The sequence below is a fragment of the Bos taurus genome, chromosome 22 (assembly GCF_002263795.3).
Source record: "Bos taurus isolate L1 Dominette 01449 registration number 42190680 breed Hereford chromosome 22, ARS-UCD2.0, whole genome shotgun sequence".
NCBI classification, from domain to species: domain Eukaryota; kingdom Metazoa; phylum Chordata; class Mammalia; order Artiodactyla; family Bovidae; genus Bos; species Bos taurus.
In genome coordinates, this window is record NC_037349.1 from 146,410 (window position 1) to 171,460 (window position 25,051).

The following is a 25,051-nucleotide window of genomic DNA, read 5'->3' on the forward strand; positions in this document are numbered from 1 at the left end:
GGTACTTAAGGAAGGCACAAACTGTTCGTATAGATTTCACCAGAAAGATGTTATACTGATAATATGCAAGATTGTAAAAAATCAAGCAAATGCAAACAAGATCGGCTTTTTTAAAAACTGAAGTGTAAGACCATTGCTACAAATTAAAAAACACTTTTAATATAGCTAAATTTCACTAAAATCCTATTAGCCAGATTTTTCAGTAATTTGCTAACTAATGTGTGTGTGTGTGCACGCTCAGCTGTGTCTGACTCTAGGGACATCTTTTTTTTTTTTTTTTTTTAATTTTTAAACTTTACATAATTGTATTAGTTTTGCCAAATATCAAAATGAATCCACCACAGGGAACACATGTATATCCAGGGACATCTTTTTTGTTTCCTCTTAATAGTCTCTTTGTTCATTTGCTTTATTCACTGAAATCTATTTTCCACTCCAAAGTGTGTGTAATCATCATATGGCCTTGCAGAATATTATCAACTCCATTTTTATGAGGCATCTTATGCTCTATACTTGTTCTATCCTCTTTAACATTTCCCAAACTTTAAATAACCTTTTCCCTTGTTTCCATTTGCCTGCAACTTGTGTGTTTCCATCTTTATTCCATTTCTTAGAAATAAAGCAAAACAGGTTGAATCCATACTGCCATAAACAGGTAAGTATATACTGAAACTTCTTTTAATGTAGTTATTGATCCAGTAGTTACAATTGGACTAAACCTAGTATTGTGGGTGAAGCAGAAGCAGGCTCACAAGTTAATACAAGACAGGCTAACCCAAAACTCCCCAAGTTCCTGTTCCATTTGTTAATGATTTGAAGTTAATGACTTTAAGAATTTTGATTAACCAGATTCAAAGGGAACAGATACCTCCATTGCACAAGATGCACCAGCAAAGTCTGAATGTATGGCAGACTTATTTTATAGCAAGACAAATTAATTTACATACTTATTCTTCAGAGGCCATTTAATGCCATTTCATTCTTTGTAGACTGAATGAATTGACAGCAAATTTTTGGGATTAGTGACTCAGAAGCCAAGTGTCCAGACCTTCAGCAGAAATTGTTGCTGGGATGCACCAAAGAACTCTGAAGAGAGGCTGGGTCCCTGTTGAAGTGATGTCTGGTTCCAGGACAGCGTTTTCACTGATCAAAGAGCAATAAACAAAAATGAAAACAAACAAAAAAAATATTTCTCAGGGCTATCCAGCTTAGCTACATCAAATGGTTTTGGTGTGTGTGACTGGTATCAATTCCTGATCACCAAGCATTTGCTTCCTACAATAGCCCAACCAAAAAAATTATCTTTTGTCTTCTGCCTCCACAGTATTCTCCAGAGCGACCTATGAGACCAGTAAAAACTATAGTGATATCTGAAAAAGACTCTTGACACTTCCTGAAGCAGCCTGGAATGAGGGTCAAAGCCACTACCAAGTTGCAGGGAGATTAGAACTACACACCAGGACTTCATGTAGGTTGTCAAGATTTGGTTTACTCTAGTGTTTTTGTATGGACCAAGATACTCAAGGAGTCTTCATTAGGTCATCTCTAAACTTCTGTATTTCCTTCATCAAATGCTGTCTGGATTCCCAAGCAATGGAAACCTAAGATTTCCCAATCCCAATTTCTGTGGAAACAGATGCCCTCTAGAAAGTTGTTGCTTAGAATACCCACAACTAAGACTCCTACTAAGCCTATCTAAGATTCAAATAATGCCCTGCTGGTGAATAAGCATATTACTGGAAAACAATATAGAGGTAAGAACTTATTACTATAACAAAAACTAGACAAATCAATGAGAAATGATATGTATTAATAATAAATGGTTTGGGAAAAATCAATTACTGATAAGAAGTAACTACACATCTCAAGGTATCAGCAAAATAAACTCCAGGTTAGTACATGTTTAGTCTTTTTATAAAAACCATTAAATATTTTAGAAGAAAATATGGATGAGTGGTATTATTTATGTTTAGAAGATCTTTCCAAAAAAATGGAAATTAGAAAATATCAGTACATTTGGCCACATAAAACTTGAGACCAAAAAATTTAGTATAAATCCAAATATAGAAAAGGAACAAAAAGACATAATTAATGAAACAGTCTTAGCTTACAATTAAGGAACTACATTTTTTTTTAAAATGATCAAAGGATACCATCAGTTCACAAGTTAACCATGGGTACCAGACATTTTCTACTCTTATTTGACATTTCAATTTCATCAGTTTCATCATCTTGCCTCAAGACATTTGCTCTTCAGTTCTGTGATAATTTAATCCACTGGGAACTTCACTGCCTTACAGCTCATCAAATTTACCCATTAAGTGGATGACATCATACTGATGGTACTAGGTGCATAAGAAATGGGATATAGTTTGAAAGTCCTGGTAAAAATTTATGTGAGAATTTATGTTAACCCAATTTAAAAAAAAACAGATCAGCATTATCCATTTAAAGAAATACCCTGCAAATTAAGCACAAATCTAAACTATTATCTTGGCATCACAAATTTTTATAAAACATATATTTACAAAATACAATGTTAACAGTATAATCAGTTCTAACAGTGGCCAACAGCTTTGGTGGATAAATGAACTTTGTGATTTAGGATAGTGAGAAGCATAGTAACAGCTCACTTTTCTTAAAAAAAGGTTTATTTTTAAAAGGTCTATTTTTTTTTAATAAAAACTAACCAAAGGAGATATTTTATTTTCTATGTATTCCTCCAACAACTGTTTCTTCAAATTATGTATGAGGATTTGAGATTTTATGACACCAAGAAGCAGCATGAACTTAAGAATCTTAAAATCTAACAAAGATGAAAAAGCATACAGAAAGTGGAACCAAACCACAGCACAGGTAAGTAAGCACTTGCCCATCTGTCAACTTCTCAAACAGGAAAAAAAAAAAAAATCACATTGAAAGTGAATGTTAGTCGCTCAGTTGTGTCCAATTCTTGCAACCCCATAGACTGTAGCTTACCAGGCTGCTCTGTCCACGGAATTCTCCAGGCAAAAATACTGGAGGGAGTAACCTTTCCCTTCTCCAGGGGATCTTCCCAACCCAGGGATCAAACCCAGGTCTCCTGCATTGCAGGCAAATTCTTTACCACCTGAGCCACCAGGGAAGGCCAAAATTTTGCTGAATTTTAAAGTTAGTTTTCTTTGTGCTATAACACTATCTTTCACCGAAGTTAAAAATTGTGAACCTTTTGGCCTCGCATTGTCAATACTGACAACATGCTTCTACCTGGCAGGTGCTATGCTTTCTCCCCACCAGGGAACACTGCACCAGGCTTTGCAAAGTTTGATTCACAAATTTCTTAATCATTCAGTTATTTCGTATTTTTTTATTATAGTGGATTTAGGTTTCTTTTTGAATAATGATGCTTATTTCCTAATAATATAGAAAGAGTCTCTTTTGTTCTTCCTGAAATCCTTTAGCAATCATCTTCCTCAATCCTATTTTGTCTTCTTCCTCCATCTTCTCCAACCTCTGTGTCTTTCATCACCTAGTTCAGAATTTCTAGGAGAGCTATACAGACATTACTAACATCTCAACTTTACTAACAACTGGTCTTTAACATGTGAAAGGAGGAAACTGGTTGATAAAAGATGAAATACCTCTTGTGTGAAATCAACCCATAATACCTTAAGGAATTTCACATGCTACAGGTCTTGAAGTTATCGTTTTATCCACTTAACAGATCCTTCTATCTACAAGATACTGTTAGCCTGGCACTCGATCCTACCTTACATATTTTATCTTCTACTACTATATATAAAATAAATAAGGTCTTACTGTATAGCACAGAGAATTATACTCTATCTTGTAGTAGCTTATAATGGAAAGGAAGCTGAAAAAGAATATAGATATATATATAACTGAATCACTTTGCTGTACACTTGAAACTAATACATTATAAATTAACTATACTTTGTAAATTATTTTACATTGTAAATTAACTATAGTTCAACAAAAAATTAGAAAGTACAAAGACAGCAGAAGCTTTGTTAGTTTTTCACACATGTATCCCATACATGATTATGATGGAAACTACAAATAGTTCAATCCTGAAAAATCTTATGAATTGTATCACCCAAAAGTGTTCAAACAAAAATCTGTTAGTATATGTAATCACTATTTTTGACTCATGGAATATAATTAGAAGGCAACACCATCTCCCACTACCCTTTGAAATTTTCACAGAGGTTCTTCTCCCAACCCAGGTTGAAAAACCTTACTCTCAAATAATAAAAAGTCCAGAATTGCTTTCACTCACAAAGTACTTACAAAGAATTTCCAGTCTCTAACTATAAAAACACCAAGTCAGGGTTAACCAGCTCAGCCACACTACACGATGCCCACGTGCAGTAGGGGTGGAAGGCAGGCATGGTCCTCTTTAGCTTTCCTGCCTAATTCCATTCTCCCTCCTTTAGATGGCAGTTTATGGTTTCCAAATTTGCTGGCCAATTGAGTGCAGCACTTTCACAGCATCATCTTTGAGGATTTGAAATAGCTCAACTGGAATTCCATCACCTCCACTAGCTTTGTTCATAGTGATGCTTTCTAAGGCCCACTTGACTTCACATTCCAGGATGTCTGGCTCTAGATTAGTGATCACACCATCGTGATTATCTGGGTCATGAAGATCTTTTTTGTATAGTTCTTCTGTGTATTCTTACCATCTCTTAATATCTTCTGCTTCTGTTAGGTCCCTATCATTTCTGTCCTCTATCGAGCCTGTCTTTGCATGAAATGTTCCCTTGGTATCTCTAATTTTCTTGAAGAGATCTCTAGTCTTTCCCATTCTGTTGTTTTCCTCTATTTCTTTGCATTGATCACTGAGGAAGGCTTTCTTATCTCTTCTTGCTATTTTTTGGAACTCTGCATTCAGATGCTTATATTTTTCCTTTTCTCCTTTGCTTTTCGCTTCTCTTCTTTTCACAGCTATTTGTAAGGCCTCCCCAGACAGCCATTTTGCTTTTTTGCATTTCTTTTCCATGGAGATGGTCTTGATCCCTGTCTCCTGTACAATGTCACGAACTTCAGTCCATAGTTCATCAGGCACTCTATCTATCAGATCTAGTCCCTTAAGTCTATTTCTCACTTCCACTGTATAATCTAACCTTGTATAATTGAGAACGGTCTGTTATCCTTATTTTCAGTCCTGTAGTCAAGAAGCCCAGTAAACTCTTGCTTCCTTCCTTGGCTTAGAGGAACCTCCTTCATAACAGTAGGGGGTACACTGTCCCCTTTCTAAGGTCTTTCCAGGGCACTTGGGGTGGATGAAGGGTGGGTGGAGGTGTTTGGTATGGCCATCAGGCTGCAGCTGAAAAAGACCAGAATGGCATGAGCTGCCCTCCAAGACACTGGCCCATCACGACTCTGGCAGTAGAGTTAGCTCTTAACAAATCAAAGCTTCAGGAGTGGGGGTGTGGGTTGTGCTGGGGGAGGGCAGGGGAATGGACAGGACTGCTTCCTTCTTTGTCTGAGGCCTTCATCCTTCTTTGTCTGATCCTTCCTCCTGATTGCCTCCTCCTTCTCCTCTCTGCCCTCCATTTCTTTAAGAAAGCATACACTCTTTCCATGTCCCATTGTTGGCACAGGTCAGGGCATCGTTCTGTCCAGAATGTCCATGCTTCCTTACTTGGCTTAATGGAACCTCCTTCGTAAGAGTAGGGGGTACACTGTCCCCTTAGGTGGGTCTCTCCAGGGCACTTGGGCTGGGGGGTGGGCTGGGGAGATGCGGGTATAAGGCTCCACCTGAAAAAGCCCCAAAGGGCGTGAGCTGCCATTCGAGATGCTGGCCCACCATGTCTCTGGCAGTAGCCTTGAGCTCCAGGCAACTCAAAGCCCTGGGGGCAGTGGACTGGGACTGCTGTAGGGAAAGGATGCCAGGAGGCCACAGAGGAGTTGGGGAAGGACGTGGGAAACGGAGGCAAGGAAAGCGAGGGATCTAGGTGGAGGAACTGGAGAGAGTGTCCAGTGTCTGAGAATGCCTGGAAGGAGCCAGCGGAGGCAACTGGAACCAAGGTACGTGTGGAATGTGAAAAGGTGGGAAAACCCAGAGCGTTTTGGAAGGCAAGGCAGGCTGGGAAAGGGGCATGGGCAACAACTTCAAAGGGACCTAGGGGAATTCCTGGGAAGTTAGGACTCTGTGCACTGCTAACAGCACTGAGGCCGAGGTTGATCCCACGTGCTGCATTGGCAGGGCCACAGATCAAAGACCTGAATGGCCCACCCAGCCCAACATGGACCTTGAGGGCCTGTGGAACAGGCATGCCCGTGAAAGCCCACTTACTCCACAGGAATCTTTCCAGGGTCTCTGCTTGTAAAGAGGCCAGGGGCATCCCCTCCGTCTAAGCACCCACTTCTATTTACATAAATGGAGGTGGAGCCGCCTCACACTTTCCAAAGTCCTGAGCTACTGGGTCCTGGCCCGCTAGGCCAGCAGTCTGAAGAATCCTTGTGGCTCTCCCACCATGCCTTCATCCAGCTACTCCAGCACCTCAAGCGGTACATTTACCCTCAGTCCCTGGGGTTAGGGTTAGGGTCAGTGTTAGCTCCAGCACGCCAGCCTTAAAAGATCGACAAGCCTCCTATATGAGCTCTTGGCAGCCACGGGAGTCCCGGACATGCATGCACCTTCTCCAGGGGTCGCTGCTGATGCAGGAGTGCACACTGCCCTCCCAGGCACACCCAGCTTCCTAGACGAGCTTTTGGTGGCCACGGGCACCCCGGACAAGCTGGGGCCTTACACACGGGCCTCTGTAGTCACAGCACAACAGCCAGCTCTCACCAGCACACCCAGCCTCTTAGAGGAAATCTTGGCTACCATGGGCATCCTGGACATGCCAGGGCCTTCCCTGGGGCCCTCTGCCAATGCACGAGCCTGGGCCCATGGTTCCCAGGCATCAGGTGTGCCCAAAGAGGCATCGTTTGTTCATTTTTCTCCTTTGGCACACACATTGCATCTCCTTTCTCTTTTCTGTGATGATGGTGTTGGTTGAGGTGTCGGGGGGAGGGGGGATTGGGATGGGGCCCTCTTTCCTCATCTTCCTGTGGAAATGGGAGTCGGGGAGCTCTGTGGCTTTGCCACCTTCAGTGGCTTTCTCTCCACAATGGCCTAGTGCCTTCTGTCTTCTCTCAGGTGTTGTGTGTTGGGCTTCACTTTGGCTTCCTTCCCTTTCCTTTCCTATGGCCCGTGGTCGTGTTAGCCCCGAGAAGCTAGGTGCCTTCCCATTGGCATCATGATGGAGGGAAATCTGGGAGAAGCCCCATCAAGACGTTTCCCAGGCATCTCCCTAGACAGGAGGAAAAATGAGGCAGGATAGTGTTGTGGTCTTTGGTGGGTGGGAGTTCTTGCCGCCTTTGTTTTGGGGCTGGGTTTGGTTTCCTTTCTGCTTGCTTGTGTTTCTTGGATTCTGGCATGGGTGGGGGTGGGGGATATCCCCACCGCCCTTTCCTCTCAGCCTGGCTGTCAGGGTGTAGCCAAGTGACTTTCAAATGCACACCCGTCCCCGGGTTCCCAGCTTTGCTTAGGCACAGGGGCAACTAGGCTGGGCGGGGAGCATTCTTGGATTCTTCCGTCGAGTCCTCCCCCATGTCCTCTGAGACTTTTCCCTTTCTTCTCTTGCTCATGTCCCATCACCACGGGATCTCGAAGGAGGAGGCTCCTTCTGAAGTTGAGCCGGAAAGACGCCCTGCAAGCGCTTTTTCAACAGAACCCCTACCCTGGGATAGCGACCAGAGAACGACTGGCCTGAGAGCTTGGCATTGCCAAAAGCAGAGTTCAGGTAGGCCCCCATCTCTCCATCCGTTCTCTTTTCAAGCTCTCCATGCCGATCCAAGTCAGTTGAAAGCATCTGGCAGCCTTTCTCTTAAGAAGGAATTCTCTCTATTTGCCCATAGGTCTGGTTTCAAAATCAACGAAGAAGACGGTTAAAACAGAGCCGATTGCCTTCTGAAAATGTGTCCCAAGATGGGGAAGGGGCACCAAGGTGCATGCCCAGGCCACCATCACCACCTCTTTGTCCTCAGTCTTCCTCTCAAGGTAATTTACCCAGTGTTCTGCGAAGGCTAGTCTGCCAGAGGGGGCTCTGAACCCTGCCCCTCTTGCCAGAGTATTCTCTCTGCTGATAGATGACCACCGGAGGCCCAGAAACAACAAGGAGGGCGGAAACAGGGCCATCTGGTTCTTGCGCCTATCAGTGACCCAGAGGGGGACCACGCCCCCAGTCGGTGGGGACAGGCAGCACCGTTGCCCTTTGCACCTCCTCCCCAGCCCCCATCGGGAACATTAGCCTCTGGCTGCCCAGGCAACCTTAGCCGAGGAGCATGCTTCAGGACACTCCATGGCAAGACCGGAGGAGGAAGGAGACACACATGGACATGCATCTGTGTGGAGTTTGCCTGTGTGCATGTGTGCACGCACACATCCATGATGGATCCAGGCACATGATCCATCTGTGGATGTATTCCTTAGAGCCCTGCCCCATCTGCAGAGCCACCTGAAGTGATTCAGGTGTGTGGGACTCTCCATCCCCTTCACACCATCTAGGGTATCTGTGCTGTGAACATTCCATGGGTCTTAAGGTCCTCTCCTCTCGGTGTGTTCTTTTTTTGGTAGAATACTCGGCCAGAGAGGCCAGCAGAAAGAGGACAGTCATTTCTCCTTCTCAAACAAGTATCCTTGTGCAAGCCTTCAAGAGGGATTGCTTTCCGGGGATTGTCGCCAGGGAAAAGCTGGCTCATCAGACGGGAATCCCAGAACTTGGTGGGCTGAGTGGTGGGTTGTGGGCTTCTTTTGGCTTTGCAGGCACCCCTCATTTCCCAGGACCAAGGGACTCATTTGCAGAAAATGGCCCTGCAGAACTTGCCCTGGATCTGACAAATCAGAAAACGGGCAGCCAGGTGGGGTGTTGAATGGGCGCTGGGGAGGCACCAGCATGTTGATCTGGATGGTAACGACTTCTGATGTGCCTGTCTGCCTTTTGCTCCCCTAGATATGGTTTCAAAACCAAAGATCTCAGCACCCCTAGCAGAGCACAAGGGGACTGGGAGTGTCTGGGCCCAAGGCCCAGGTGGCGCATCAGTGATGACTACTCCTGCTCCAGAGAACTGAAGGGCCCCTCCCACTGTCCAGAGCACCTCTCCTCCCCTTCACACCTCTCAACTACAGGAGAGCATGCCATCCTTGGCTGCAGCCACACCTTTGGGCACCCCACCTTCTGGGTGCCTGGTATTGCCTCTGGGGTCTATGTGGGCCAGCTGTTGATGATCTTCATGGTCCAGCCTAGCCAGGTGGATCTCCAGCCAAGTGGGAAGCCACCACCTCCTTCCCAGGTAGCAGTTCCCTGGGCTGAGCTCTCCCCTGCTGTCACAGCCCCTTGGCAGCCTGGGCCAGGTGCCATCTTGCCACCTGGGCAATCTGAGACACACATCCCATGGTGGCTGGAGTCACCCTATGGTGAAGTAGTGGCCCCTCCACTACAACCATAGCCCCATCCACCCAGGCTTCCAAACTCAACAAGCCTCCTAGATGAGCCTGTGGTGGCCACGGGTGTCCCAGACATGCAGGCGCCTTCCCTGGTGGCTGCTGCAAATGCAGAGGCACACTCTGCCGTCCCAGGTGCACCCAGCTTCCTAGAGGAGCTCTTGATGGCCACAAGCATCCCGGACATGGAGGCGCCTTCCTTGGGGGCTGCTGCAGATGCAGGAGCACACCCTGCCCTCCCAGGAGCACCCAGCTTTCTAGATGAGCTCTTGGCAACCCTGGGCATCCAGACATGATGGGGCCTTCCCTGGGGCCATCTGCAGATGCACCAGCATACCTCCCCCTCCCAGGCTCACCCAGCCCCCAAGACAAGCTCCTCCCTGCCACATGCATCCCAGGCTCGCCGGGTCCTTCCCCAGCGTCCTCTACTGTCATCGTGGGGACCGTCTAGCCCTCCCTGGGTCACCCAACCTCCTAGAGGAAATCATGTCTGCCACAGCCATTCAGGACATACCCCTGGTCTTCACTGGGGTCCATTGCAAAGGAAGAAGGAGTTGAGGTAATCCTAGAAGCACCCCTCAGTAAGGGTGATTACCAGGCCCTCCTGGACATGCTGCCAGGCTTGCCAGCCCCTCTGGCTTAGAGGGAGAGGAAGGAAGGAGCACCATCCCCCAGAGCACCTTTTGGGTCTCCTTTTCTGGGATGTGGAGCCATGGAGCTCGGGGAGGGGGGCTATATTGGGTGGGGGGAGGAGAGAATACATATGGGATGTCTACCAACAACTTTGGGAACAGATCCCAGAGCTGGACATTTGGGAAGCAAGGGCCCCCCAAGAGGGAGAGAGTTGGGGAAGGCTGAGTGGGAGAGGGAGGGAGGGAGAGAGGGAAAGGAAACAGGGAGAGTTGGGGACAGAGGGAGGGAGAGATGGGTCAGGGGAGGTGGGTGGAGCCCCCGTCTGGGACTCAGCTTCAAGCCACCGGCAAATCTGGCAGGTATCCCTAAAATACTCGGTCAGGGACACACTTGCCTGGGTTTCAGGATGCCAGCTCTGGGCAGGTTTTCCAAGGTCAGATCCTCTGAGCCAGCAGTAGGGACCTACCCAGACAACCGCTTTCACAACCAGACTCCATGTGAACACACAGGCCCGGAATAGCTACAAAGGCCAGTCATCTCCATGTTTCTCTTTGATCCTCACAGTGTAGTGACTGAGCTCGCCCTTGCCACCAGCAACAACCCCCACCCCCCGACCCCGTCACCCGCAGACATGGAGACTTTATATACTTGCAAACCCGTTCCTGAATTTGTAGATCCAGTGGTTTTGAAGTACATCCAAACCCCTGACTGTTCTCATGTGAACCCCCGTGGTTGGGTTGAGAGACCTGGGTGGCCATAGAATACACTGCTAAAGATGGCTGTGGGTGTGGTGTTGTGGTTCGTTCGTTTCTTTTCAATTCATTGGGACCTGTTCAGAGCGAAAAGAGAAGTGCCTCTTATTGTGCATCACCCGCGTTGCCTCATGCAGCTTCCTTCCTTCTTTGTCTGCTCCTTCCTCCTGATTTCCTCCTCCTTCTCCTCTCTGCCCTCCGTTTCTTTAAGGAAGCACACATTCTTTCCATGTCCCATTGTTGGCACAGGTCAGGGCTTTGTTCTGTGCAGAACGTGCATGCTTCCTTCCTTGGCTTAGTGGAATGTCCTTCGTAAGAGTAGGGGGTACACTGTACCCTTTCCTGGGTCTCTCCAGGGCACTTGGGTTGGGGGGTGGGCTGGGAAGGTGTGGGCATCAGGCTCCACCTGAAAAAGCCCCAAATGGTGTGGATTGGCCCATCACGTCTCTGGCAGTAGGCTTGAGTTACTGGCACTCAAAGACCCGCGGGTGTAGGTGGGGGTGGGGGTGGGCAGGGCAGTGGACTGGGACTGCTGTAGGGAAAGGATGCCGGGGGCCCCAAGTATCTGGGGAGGGATGTGGGAAATTGAAGCAAGGAAAGGGAGGGGTCTAGGTGGAGGCACTGGAGAGAGTGTCCAGTGTCCGGGAATGCCTCAGAGGAGCCTGTAGAGCCCATTGAGGCCAATGTATGTGTGGAATGTGAAAAGGCAGGAAAACCCAGAGAGTTTCAGAAGTCAAGGCAAGCTGGGAAAGGGGACATGGTCGGCAACTTCAAAGGGACCTAGGGGAATTCCCAGGAAGTTAGGACTCTGTGCACTGCTGATGGGGCCCGAGCCTGGGGTTGATCTTAGCTGTTGCCTGTGTGGGCCACAAACAAAAGCCCCGAACAACCCTCCCAGCCCAAAGTGGACCTTGGGGTGTGGGGCACGGGCCATGCCCATGAAAGCCCACTCGCTCCATGGGATTCTTTTTTTTTTTTTTAATTTAAATTTATTTATTTTAATTGGAGGCTAATTACTTTACAATATTGTATTGGTTTTACCATACATCAACATGAATCCGCCATGGGTGTACACATGTTCCCCATCCTGAACCCCCCTCCCACCACCCTCTCCATATCATCTCTCTGGATCATCCCAGTGCACCAGCCCCAAGGATCCTGTATCATGCATCGAACCTGGACTGGCGATTCGTGTCACATATGATATTATACATTGTTTCAATGCCATTCTCCCAAATCATCCCACCCTGGCCCTCTCCCCCAGAGTCCAAAAGACTGTGCTATACATCTGTGTCTCTTTTGCTGTCTCTCATACAGGGTTATCGTTACCATCTTTCTAAATTCCATATATATGTGTTAGTATACTATATTGGTGTTTTTCTTCCTGGCTTACTTCACTCTGTATAATAGGCTCCAGTTTCATCCACCTCATTAGAACTGATTCAAATGTATTGTTTTTAATGGATGAGTAATACTCCATTGTGTATATGTGACACAGCTTTCTTATCCATTCATCTGCTGATGGACATCTAGGTTGCTTCCATGTCCTGGCTATTATAAACAGTGCTGCGATGAACATTGGGGTACACGTGTCTCTTTCAATTCTGGTTTCCTCAGTGTGTATGCCCAGCTGTGGGATTGCTGGATCATATGGCAGTTCTATTTCCAGTTTTTTAAGGAATCTCCAACTGTTCTCCATAGTGGCTGTACTAGTTTGCATTCCCACCAACAGTGTAAGAGGGTTCCCTTTTCTCCACACCCTCTCCAGCATTTATTGCTTGTAGACTTTTGGATAGCAGCCATTCTGACTGGTGTGAAATGGTACCTCATAGTGGTTTTGATTTGCATTTCTCTGATAATGAGTGATGTTGAGCATCTTTTCATGTTAGCCATCTGTATGTCTTCTTTGGAGAAATGTCTGTTTAGTTCTTTGGCCCATTTTTTTATTGGATCATGTATTTTTCTGGAATTGAGCATTCTTTCCAGGATTTCTGCTTGGTGGCCAGAGGCGCCCTCTCTGACTAAGCACCCAACACTATTTACAAAAATAGGGGCGGAACCGCCTCACCCTATCAAAAGTCCTGAGCTGCTGGGTCCTGGCCCGATGAGACAGCAGTCTGCAGCGTCCGTGTGGCTTTCCCACCATGGCTTCGTCCAGCTCCTCCAGCACCTCAAGTGGTACGTTTGCCCTCGCTCCCTGTGGTGGGATCACGTCTCAGGGGGTTTGTGGATCACCCGGCCAAGGGTTCATGGCAAACCTATTGACTGACCGCCTGGAATGGCAGGGACCAATCGGCTGGGCCCCTGGTTTCCAGGCATCATGTGTGCCCAAAGAGGCACCATTTCGTCGTTTTACTCCTTTGGCATGCACATAACATCTCCTTTCTCTTTTCTGTGATGATGGTGTTGGTTGCGGGGAGCGGGGATGGGGTGGGGGGTGGGGGGAGGGAGGAGTGGGGCCTGGGATGGGGCACTTTTTCCTCATCTTCCTGTGGAAATGGAAGTCGGGGAGCTCTGTGGCTGTACTACCTTCAGCGGCTTTCTCTCCACAACGGCCTAGTGCCTTCTCTCTTCCATCAGGTGGTGCGTGTTGGGCTTCACTTCAGCATCCTTCCCTTTCCTTTCCTTTTCCACTAGTGAATCATATATGGCCCGGGCATGTGTTAGCCTGGAGAAGCCAGGTACTTTCCAATGGTCATCGTGATGGAGGGAATTCTGAGAGAAGCCCCATCAAGACGTTTCCCAGGCATCTGCCCAAACAGGTGGGAAAATGTCTCTGCAGACAGGTGGGAAAATGTCTCTGCAGACAGGTGGGATAGTGTTGTGGTCTTTGGTGGGTGGGATTTCTTGCCAGTTTGTTTTGGGGGTGGGTTAGGTTTCCTTTCTGCTTGCTCGTGTTTCTTGGATTCTGCAGTGAGTGGGGGTTGGGGAGTTTCCCCACCAGCCTTGACTCTCAGCCTGGCTCTCAGGGTGTAGCCAAGTGACTTCCAAATGCAGACCCGTCCCCGGGCACACAGCTTTGCTCAGGCACAGGGGCAACTCCTCTCAGCGGGGATCATGCTTGGGCACCCCCGTCGAGTCCTCCCTCACCCCCACGTCCTCTGAGACTTTTCCCTTTCTTCACTTCCACAGGCCCCATTGCCAAAGGATATCAAAGGAAGAGGCTTGTTCTGAAGCTGAGCAGAAGGACGACCTGCAAGCCCTCTTTCAACAGAACCCCTACTCTGGGATAGTGCCCAGAGAATGAGAGCTTGGCATTGCCGAAAGCAGAGTTCAAGTAGTGCCCTCTCCCTCTCAGGCTCCCCGTGCTGATCCACGTCAGCCGAAAGCATCCGGCGGCCTTTCTCTTCAGAACAAATTCTCTCTGTTTGCCCCTAGGTCTGGTTTCAAAACCAATGAAGAAGACGGTTAAAGCAGAGCCAATCACCTTCTGAAAATGTGCGCCAAGACGGGGAAGGGGCACCAAGGTGCACAGCCAGGCCACCATCACCACCTCCTGGACCTCAGTCTTCCTCTCAAGGTAATTTACCCAGCATTCTGCAAAGGCAAGTCCCAGAGGGGGTCCTGAACCCTTCCCCACTTGTCAGAGAATTCTCTCTGCTAGTGGATGACCACTGGAGGCTCAGAAACATCAAGGAGGGAGGAAACAGTGTCATCTGGTTGCTTTCCCCATCAGTGTCCCAGATAGCGGCACCATGCCCCGATTCAGCGTGGATGGACAGCACTGTTCCCCCTTACATCCCCTCCCCAGTCCCCATCAGGAACTTTTGTCTCTGGCTGCCCAGGCAAACTTGGCCAAGGAGCATGCTTCAGGGCATTCTGTGACAAGACTGGAGGAGGAGAGAGACACACATGGACATGCATCTGTGTGGAGTTTGCCTGTGTGTGTGTGTGCACGCACACATCCACGATGGATCCAGGCACATGATCCACCTGTGGGTGTATTCCTTAGAGCCCTGCCCTGGCTGCAGAGCCACCTGAAGTGATTCGGGTGTGTGGGACTCTCCATCCGCTCCACACCGTCTAGGGTATCTGTGCTGTGAACATTCCATGGGCCTTAAAGTCCTCTCCTTTCGGTGTGTTCTTTCTTTGGTAGAAGATTCAGCCAGAGAGGCCAGGAGAAAGAGGACAGTCATCTCTCCTTCTCAAACAAGGATCCTTGCGCAAGACTTCATGAGGGATTGCTTTCCAGGGATTGCCACCAGGGAAGAACTGGCTTGTCAGTAGGGAATCCCAGAATCTGGAATCCAGGTAAGTTCTCCACCCAGCACATGGGCCCAGGACATGGCCCAGGAGAAAGGAGTGTTAGGCCCTGATGAGCGTCTGGAGCTGGATACACATAGGCTTGGGCTGGGGCTTGGGCTATGAGGGAGGGGGCCAAAAGTTGGTTTTGGGCCAATTGTGGCCGTGCAGGCATCCCTCATTTCCCAAGGCCAAGGGATTAGTTTGCAGAAAATGGCCCTGCAGAAGTAGCCCTGGGCCTGACAGATCAGAGGATGGGCAGCCAGGCAGGCTGTCGAATCGTAGCTGCAGAGGCATCAGCACGTTGATCTGGACGGTCATGACTTCTGATGTGCCTGTCTGCCTTTTGCTCCCCTAGATATGGTTTCAAAACCAAAGAGCTTGGCACCCCCAGCAGAGTGCTACAGGGGCTGGCAGTGGCCGGGCCCAAGGCCCAGGCGGCACATCAGCCAGGAGTACTCCTGCTCAGGGGAGCAAAGGGCCCCGCCCACTGTCCACAGCACCTCTCCTTCCCTTCGCCCCTCTCAACCACATGAGAGCATGCCACCCTTGGCTGCAGCCACTCCTTTGGGCACCCCCACCTTCTGGGTGCCCAGGACTGCCTCTGGGATCTGTGTGGGCCAGCAGTTGATGATCTTCATGGTCCAGCCCACCCCGGGGGCTCTGCAGCCAAATGGGAAGCCACCACCTCCTCCCCAGGTAGCAGTTCCCTGGGCTGAGTGCTCTCCTGCTGTCACGGACCTTTGGCACCTGGGCCAGGGGCCATCCTGCCGCCTGTACAGCCTGAGATACATTTCCTGCAGTGGCTGCAGTCAGCCTATGGTGATGGCATGGCCCCTCCGATACAGCCACAGGCCCATCCGCCCAGGCTTCCAAGCTCAACAAGCCTCCTAGATGAGCTCGTGGTGCCCATGGGCATCCTGGACACACAGGCACCTTCTGCGAGGGTTGCTGCAGATTCAGGAGTGCACCCTGCCCTTCCAGGTGCACCCAGCTTCCTAGGCGAGGTCTTGGAGGCCTCGGGTGTCCCGGACTTGCAGGTGCCTTCTGCGGGGGCCACTTCTGATTCAGAGGTGCACTCTGCCCTCCCAGGCACACTCAGCTTCCTAGATGAGCTCTTGGCGGCCCTGGGCATCCTGGACCCAGAGGCACCTTCCCTGGGGGCCACTGCAGATGCAAGAGCGCACCCTGACCTCCCAGGTACACCCAGCTTCCTAGATGAGCTCTTGGCGGCCACAGGCATCCTGGACACGCAGGCGCCTTCCTCGGTGGCTGCTGCAGATGCACAACCACACCTCGCCCTACCACGCTCACCCAGCTTCCAAGACGAGCTCCTGGCTCCCATGTGTATCTTGGGCTCATCAGGTCCTTCCCCGGGGTCCTCAATTGTCATCGCAGGGGACCACTCGGCTCTCCCTGAGTCATCCAGCCTCCTAGGGGATATCTTGGCTGTCACAGCCACCCAGGACATGCCCTGATTTTCCCTGTGGGCCACTGCAGAGGAGAAAGGAGTTGAGGCAATCCTGAAAACACCCCTCAATGAAGACGATTACTAGCGCCTCCTAGACATGCTGCCAGCCTCCCCAAGCCCTCGGGCTTAGAGGGAGAGGAAGGAAGGGGCACTTTCTCCCCCAAGCCCCTTTCAGGTCTCCTTGCCTGGGATGCAGAGCCATGGAACTCGGAGAGGGGGGCGGTTTTCATTTGGGAGAGGAGAGAATACAGATGGGATGTCTACCAGCAACTTGGGGACAAACATAAGAGCTGTACCTTTTGGATGCATGGGTGGGGCAGGAAGGCTCTTTTTTGCCAGTGCCCCCTGCCAATGAAGCGCTCAGCCGTCCTTCCCTACCCACCCCACCCCCCAACCCCTCCGTGGCCTTTCAGCATCTCAAGCCAGCCTGGACATTCTCAAAAGATCCATGTGTCTTAGCAGAAAGACAAGAAAGGCATATGGGTGCAGCCTAGGAGGGACACCCACTCACTCACTGATCTTGCGTCATCGGAGATCACAAGTGCGCTCGTGGTAGGTGGTGGTCGGATGGCGGGAAATTCAATGAAGCAGCAGACGTCTAGGCGTCCACCATGAGCTAAGCTACAGGGCTGCAAAATCCTAGGTGAGATGGAGAGTGTTCAAGCCATGCTCCCGCTCTGCCCCGCCTGCCTGCCTGCCCCTGCCATTCCAGTGGGCTGGTAACTGATCAGAAGGGGAGGAAAGGCAGAATTCGAGCCACCCGCCCTAGTGAGACTGCATCCCTCCCCATGATCATGCCAGGGCAAAAGGGCAAAAGGTCTATTTCCCGCTCTGTGACCGAAGCTTTGCGACCCCCTAGGCTAGTTCTGGAGGCCAGATAGTAGTTTTCTCCCTTCTCCAGGGGATCTTCCCAACGCAGGAATCAAACCAGGGTCTCCTGCATTGCAGGCAGATCCTTTACCAACTGAACTATCAGGGAAGCCCCGAGCACAGGCAAGCCAAGTTCAAGGCCATGCCCCCAGAAGAGAACAGGCTAGCTGATCTCAACGTCATCCATCCGCCACCCCCCAGCCTCCCACATCCCAGCCAACAGCACGTCCCAGCATGAATGAGGAGGCATAGGTCAGAGGAGCGAGCCCCAGTGGAAGCACAGTCCTCCAGGGACTGGCTTCTTTCCCAGGTTCAGCCATTTGGCTTGCACCATGCAGAAAAGTGTCTTCTTTTTGAGAGGTGGGAGGAGAAAACGCCTTGGGGTGGACACAGCAGCTTATCAGTGTCCACACACCTTTCCTTTTCCCTGGAGAGTTCGGGTGCTTGACAAAAGTCTTCATGCTTGAGAACCTTGGTGCCGATGAACAGGGCATAGCTCCCATCTCTGCCAGGGGCCTTACCCCATTTCAATTCTTCTTGGTTTGGTGGGAGGGGCAGTGTAGTGAGTCCGGCCTGACCTGCTTGATCCTGTGGTAGGTCCTTCCACTCCACTGCTGCAGGTCCAGGGTGGCATCAGTATCTGCACCTGGCAGGACCAACACTCACAGCCAGGCTCCTTTTGCCACAACTTGCCCTCCTCAACCCTGCCTCTGTGACCCAAGGACACTCCCCCTCTCAGGTGCTTTTTGTGGTGGGGAGGGGTGGGCAGGGGAGACTAGTTTTTCTTTTTCAAAAACGATGACGTTGGCCATAGGGCGCTTTTACCAAGCTTAGTAAGCAGGATGGGGTGGCATTGTGTGGTTAAAATTTGAAGGAAGTTCTTGCTATATATCCCCAGGCAAACAAGAGGAGCCTTTCTCTAGTAGGACTTCTCCGGCCCACACCCTCTGGGGGAAAAGGTCATTGCACGCATCCTAGGCCATTAACCATCCAGGCTTTCCAGAATGCCCCTGCTTCAGGTGGCGGACAATTTGAGCCTTCTCCATTGGTCCTGGCCAGGAGAGTGCACTCCTTCAGGCATGGGTGGAGGCGTGGGGTGAGGCTCCACTCCTTTCTCCTCTCAATCCCTGCCCACCGCCCCCGACCAAGGTTACTTAAGGCCTTGCCTAGGGGGCCCTGGGTCTCTGTTTGGTCATGGACATTCATAGGAGGGACACTTTGGTTGGACCTTCTCCCTGTGCCTGGTGCTTACAGTGTCCTGCGACCTGGAAGCCCATTGCCAAGACAGAAGGAGGGAAAGCCTGAGTCTTGGTCTGTCTGTTTTGTTCTTATATCTGAGCTGCTGGATGGTGTGGGGCGTGTTGCTTTTGCTCTTGTTTTTGGTGGTGGTGGTAGGGCAGGCGGGGTGGGTGGTGGGGAGTGGGGACATGTTCCATCCTTGACCCTGCAGGCGCTCGCCTACACGTTCATGGAACCGCTATCCCGACACACGCTGCACGCGCGCACACACACACACACACACACACGTACACGTACACATACCTCACCCCCCATTGCTGCTGAGGGCAGTAGAGGAGGAGAAGAAGGAGGAAAAGGGGTGTGCGGTCAGGGTGTCCTAAAAGCCAAAGGTTTTCTCCAGTTGTCTCATGAGGAGACAGATACAATGGATGTCTCTCACCCCAAGGGTCCTCTGGCCTTCACTGCCCACGTGGTGGGCCGAGCTCACCCAGCCTCTCAGGGTGCAGAGGCGATGCCTCAGCAGGGGCACCGCAGGGGCAGGTTGCCTGCACCCCCAGGCCAAGCACCTTGGTGGTTCCACCTCTAGCGCCCTCCTTGGATTTCCCACTTCCCTGGGGAGAGAGCACGGGGCAGTCCCCACCGGATTCAGGGGGCTCGACATCAGCTTCTTCCCGAGTGGTGTCCTCGCTGTCCCCTGGCTTCACCACGAGGTACCATATGTTTGTCCTGTCGTCGCCTAGTCCTTCACGCCCTCTCCGCATGGAGTCCTCCGTGGGCCCCAGATGCTTGTCGCCCAGCACACCTCCCAGACCCTGGCAGGAGTCAGAACCCAGTCCTAGGGACACCAGCGGTACCTGGCAGAGTTTCCCCATGTCTTGCACAGGGTCACCCCTGGCATTAGCAGCAGCCCCCTGGGACTCTCCTGAGGAGAGTCCCAGCTATTCTCCAACTGTCTCCAGGCTTGTGGGTCCCTGGGCCTGTCCCACACAGGAAGCATCGACCCAAGCACTGAGCCTGCCAGGTGCTGGCCCAGGATCTTCCCTGGGTTCACCCATGGCCCTTGGCTCCTCGCCACCCTGCACCCTGCCAAGCTACCGGCAGGAGGCAGAGGCCAGCCCCTCCGGGCACCAAGGGGCCCTGGCAGACCTCCCCCGTGTCCTTGGCAGAGTCCCCCCCGAGATGGGGCGCAGAACCCTGGGAGCCCCGTGGGGACCCCTGCAGCCGCCAGAGGCACCGGCAGGAGGCAGAGGCCAGCCCGCCAGGTCCCTGCTAGACCTCCCGGGTCTCTTCCACGGAGTCTTCCATGGGCTGCGTCACAGACCCTGGGGAGACCCCCAACTGCAGCTCCTGCCAGCCCTGCAGCCCACCAAGCCGCTGTCTGGTCCCTGATGGCAGCTCCACAGGTCCCTGGCAGACCTCCCCAGTCTCTTTGATGGGGTATCCCCTGAGCTTGGGCCCCAAACCAGGCAACCCCCCCGAGGCCACTAGCTCCTGGCCACCGTGCACCCCTCAGATGGGCTGGCGCAATGCAGAGGGCAGCCCAGAGGGCACACCCGGGCCCTGGCAGACCTCCCATGTCTTTGTCCAGATCTCCCCTGAGCTGGGGCGCAGACCCCTGGGAGCCCCGCGGGTACCCCTGCAGCCACAGAGGCGCCAGTGGTTGGCAGAGGCCAGCCTGCCAGGCCCCTGGCAAACCTCTTCAGTCTCTTCTGTGGAGTCTCCCATGGGCTGGGACCTAGATCCCATGGAGTGCCCCTGATGCCCCCAGCTCCTGGCTGCCCTGCATCCCACCGAGCCCCCAGCGGGTTGCAGATGGCAGCTACCCAGATCCCTGGCAGACTTCCCCTGTCTCTTTGACAGAGTATCTCCTGGACTGGGAACCTAAATCTAGCGAGTCCCCTGAGGCCCCCAGCTCTTGGCGGCCCTGGACCTCTCTGACGGGCTGGCGGGAGGCAGGGCCCAGCCAGCCGTTGCCCTGGCAGACCTTCCACATCTCTTTGGCAGTGTCTCCCCAGAGCTGGGGTGCAGGCACCTTGGAGACCCATGGGGTCCCATGCACTCCTCCAAGGTGCCAGCAGGAGGCAGGCAGGAGGCAGAGCCCAGCCCACCGCTGGGGCCCTGGCAGACCTCCTGTGTCTCTTGGGCGAAGTCTCCTCTGGGCTACCCTGCAGCGAGCTAGGGCTCTCCCATGGCTCTGCACTCGTCTTCCACAAGCCCTACCCGTCTGCTGGAGTGAGCAGATTCCAGGCTGGAAAGCCCTATTCTGGCACAGACCTAATGGCTTGACTCCCTTCCCTTTGCCATTTCCCCAGCAGGGACTCTGGCCTCTTTTTCCATGCTCCCATGCTTCCCACTGGGCTGGACCCAGGGTGTCCCCACCCCTCCCCCTGACAGTTTCTTCCAGGACAGGAAGGCATTGTCTTGAGGATCAAATGGCAGATTCAGGATTTTTGGAGTCAGCAGCAGTAGGCTCACATAGATTATCAGGCCCATCTGAAAAATACAGAGTCAGAGCCTAGAAAGTAAAGGCATAAAATGACATCACTTAGTTCTCCTCAGGGTGCCATCTCTTAATTCAAGTGTGGTATATGCACAAATCAATTCCTGGCACTTTGACAGCTGTGGGAGAAGAAGAATAACCTGGTAAGGGCCTTCCCAGAGGGGCTTGAGGGATTGGCCCCCAGATCCCAATGTTTTTATCAGGACCCTGGTTCTTGGCTCAAGGGGCAGCTGGCTTGACTCAGAGGCTGGGTCAAGAGTCACCTCTTGGACTTCCATTAAGGCCTGTTGAAAAGCTGAGAGATGAGTTTCATAGTTAATTCCAAAGTTCTAGGAAAACTTTTCCATTGAGCATTTTCAGGAATTATTAATCATCCATCCTCTGACTGTAACCACCCTTTATCAGTGATCTTTAGTCCTCTTTTCTCATATCTTTCTAATTCTTCCTCAGTATATTATAGTTTTTCCTGTTCCACAGGACATGTTCAGATCAAAGGTGTCTGCATTGAAGGGGTTTCCTAAGGTGTGGCCTTTCTGGCTTGACAGTCAGCCAGCTGATTACCTTCGGCTACTTTAGTCCTGGCCCTGCTGTGCCCTTTGCAATCCATAACATCTACTTTTTTAGGACAATATTTAAACAGATGACAAGAGTGAACATCAACATTCTAGGTATCAGTGAACTAACATGGACTGGAATGGGTGAATTTAACTCAGATGACTATTATATCTACTACTGTGGGCAGGAATCCCTTAGAAGAAATGGAGTAGCCATCATAGTCAACAAAAGAGTCTGAAATGCAGTACTTGGATGCAATCTCAAAAATGACAGAATGATCTCTGTTCGTTTCCAAGGCAAACCATTCAATATCCCGGTAATTCAAGTCTATGCCCCAACCAGTAATGCTGAAGTTGAACAGTTCTATGAAGACCTACAAGATCTTCTAGAACTAACACCCCAAAAAAGATGTCCTTTTCATTTTAGGGGACTGGAATGCAAAAGTAGGAAGTCAGGGAACACCTGGAGTAACAGGCAAATTTGGCCTTGGAGTACAAAATGAAGCAGGGCAAAGGCTAATAGAGTTCTGCCAAGAGAATGCACTGGTTATAGCAAACACCCTCTTCCAACAACACAAGAGAAGACTCTACACATGGACATCACCAGATGGTTGACACCGAAATCAGATTGATTATATTCTTTGCAGCCAAAGATGGAGAAGTTCTATAGGGTCAACAAAAACAAGACTGGGAGCTGACTGCGGCTTGGATCATAAACTCCTTATTGCAAAATTCAGACTGAAATTGAAGAAAGTGGAAAAAACCACTATACCATTCAGGTATGACCTAAATCAAATCCTTTATGACTATATAGTGGAAGTGAGAAATAGATTTTAGGGACTAGATCTGGTAGACAGAATGCCTGATGAACTATGGGTGAAGGTTAGTGACATTGTATAGGAGACAGAAATCAAGACCTTCCCCAAGAAAAAGAAATGCAAAAAAGCAAAATGGCTGTCTGAGGAGACCTTACAAATAGCTCTGAAAAGACAGGAAGTGAAAAGCAAAGGAGAAAAGGAAAGATATAAGCATCTAAATGCAGAGTTCCAAAGAATAGAAAGGAGAGATAAGAAAGACTTCCTCTGTGATCAATGCAAAAAAAAAAAAAAATAGAGGAAAACAATAGAGTAGGAAAGACTAGAGATTGCAAGGAGATCCAACCAGTCCATCCTACAGGAGATAAGTCCTGGGTGTTCATTTAAAGGACTGATGTTGAAGCTGAAAATCCAATACTTTGGCCACCTGTTGCAAAGAGCTGACTCATTGTAAAAGACCCTGATACTGGGAAAGATTGAGGGCAGGAGGAGAAGAGGACAACAGAGGATGAGATGGTTGGATGGCATCATCAACTTGATGGACATGGGTTTGGGTGGACTCTGGGAGTTGGTGATGGACAGGGAGGCCTGGCTGCTGTGGTTCATGAGGCCACAAAGAGTCGGACAGGACTGAGCGACTGAACTGAACTGATAGCAGTCAAAAGTCTCTCAGTCTCTCTGAAACGCTTAATAGGTTCTCCTGTTGCCATTTTAAACTGTTTTTCTTTCCATATTGCAGCATGAGCGTGTAAAGTCAGATAAGAATTCTTAGAATCAGTTTAGATATTTACTTGCTGCCCTTTGTTTAACTCTAGAACTCAGGTCAGAGCCACAGGCTCCACTAGCTGAGCACTTATTTTCTGGGGGACAGATTTTGCTTTTAAAATCTGTTCAGCCGTCACCAGAGCATAACCTGCTTTATGATTCCCATTCCGAACAAAAGAACTGCCATTTGTAAATAATTTCATGTCAGGATTGTCTAACGGGGTATCCATCAGATCTTCCCGAGCTGCATAGCTTAAAGTCAGACATTAGGAATAATCATGATCAGGTGTTTCATTTTCCTTTTCAGGAAGGAAAGCGGCAGGATTAAGTTTCCACAAACTTTAAGCTTAGTTACCGGTCCTTTTAACAACAATGACTGATATTTAAGAAGCCAACTGTCTGTCATCCAAATTTAACCTCAGAGTTTAAGAATGCATTCCTAGTGGGTGCTGGTAAGGCCTTTGGGGTTGTATCAAAACTCCCAAGTGAATACCTTTTCTTTCAGTGATAAGGAAATTAAATTCTGATCCTGTGGGCAAGTTCAAAGTGGGAGCTTGCAGGACAGCAGTCTGAAGAGCCTTAAAAGACTTTGAGAATCTGGAGACCAAACCAGTTTGTCAGTTTGGGCTTGTTAATTTCACTCATAAGTTTATATAAAGGCCGGGAAAGTTGCCCATAACCCAGAATCCAAATGTGGAAGTAGACTGTGATCCCTAAAAATCCTCTCAATTGTCTTAAAGTCATAAGTAAGGGATAATTTAGTGTAGGTTTAATTCTAGAAAGCATACTGAAAAATATTTGGCTCATCCAGGAACTTTAGATAATAGAATATAAGGATTAGGTACCATGGGATGCAAAGGAACTACAACCTTATTTATTATTCCTAAATCTTGAACTAGTCTCCATTTATCATTTGATTTCTTTATACCCAAAATAGGAATGTTGCATGGACTGTTACAAGGAATTAATAGCCCCTGCTCCTTTGAATTCTCAATGAAGAGTTTTAACCCTTCCCCAACCTCAGGTTTCAGAGGATACTTCTTTTTATGTGGAAATAAATGTGCATCTTTGCATTTGACAACTACAGAAATAGCATTTTGTGCTCGACCCAGAGATTTTCCATCAGCCCACACTCTAGGATTTACATTTTGTTCAATTAAAGGGAGAAAAAGGGAGGGCTTCATATTCATGAAAACAGAGGCATGTACCTTGCTCAGTATATCCCTCCCTAAAAGGGGTGAGGGAGACTCTGGCATGATCAGAAACTCATGTGAAAATAGCACAGAGTCCAAGCTGCAGCTTAGAGGACGAGCCAAAAACGTTTGGCTCGCCCTGACAGTCCCATTATGGAAGTGGATTGGGGAGAAAGTAGGCCAGGGGCTTCAGTAAGCACAGAGTAAGTTGCCCCAGTGTCTAAAAGGAAATCGATGGATTGTCCCCCACAGTTATTAATACCCGGGTTTCCTCAGGTGTAATTAGGATGGGAGCTTGTGTGCGGATCCCCAGACACCTTCAATCCTGATTGTCTTGAGAGTCTGACCCCTGAAACCTACGCCTCTAGGGGCAGTCTTTCTTCGAGTGTGGTCCCTTCCAAACTGGATATGTAGCCGGGGGCAACTTAAATGTCCGAGGGCAATCCCACTTGAGGCGCCCTCCTTTCCACAGTAATAGCAAGCCCATCCCTTTTCATTTAGGTCCCTTTGGGCATTTTTCT

The 25,051-nt window shown here is 49.7% G+C and overlaps 1 long non-coding RNA gene across 1 annotated transcript; it reads right to left on the reverse strand.

Moving 5' to 3' along the window:
- Positions 1-636: 636 nt before the first annotated feature.
- Positions 637-17,465, reverse strand: LOC132343461 (uncharacterized). The gene is made up of 3 exons (XR_009492305.1): positions 17,110-17,465; positions 16,438-16,617; positions 637-1,143 (listed from the first exon to the last, which is right to left on the reverse strand). It is a non-coding gene; the product is annotated as an uncharacterized lncRNA (long non-coding RNA).
- Positions 17,466-25,051: the final 7,586 nt, after the last annotated feature.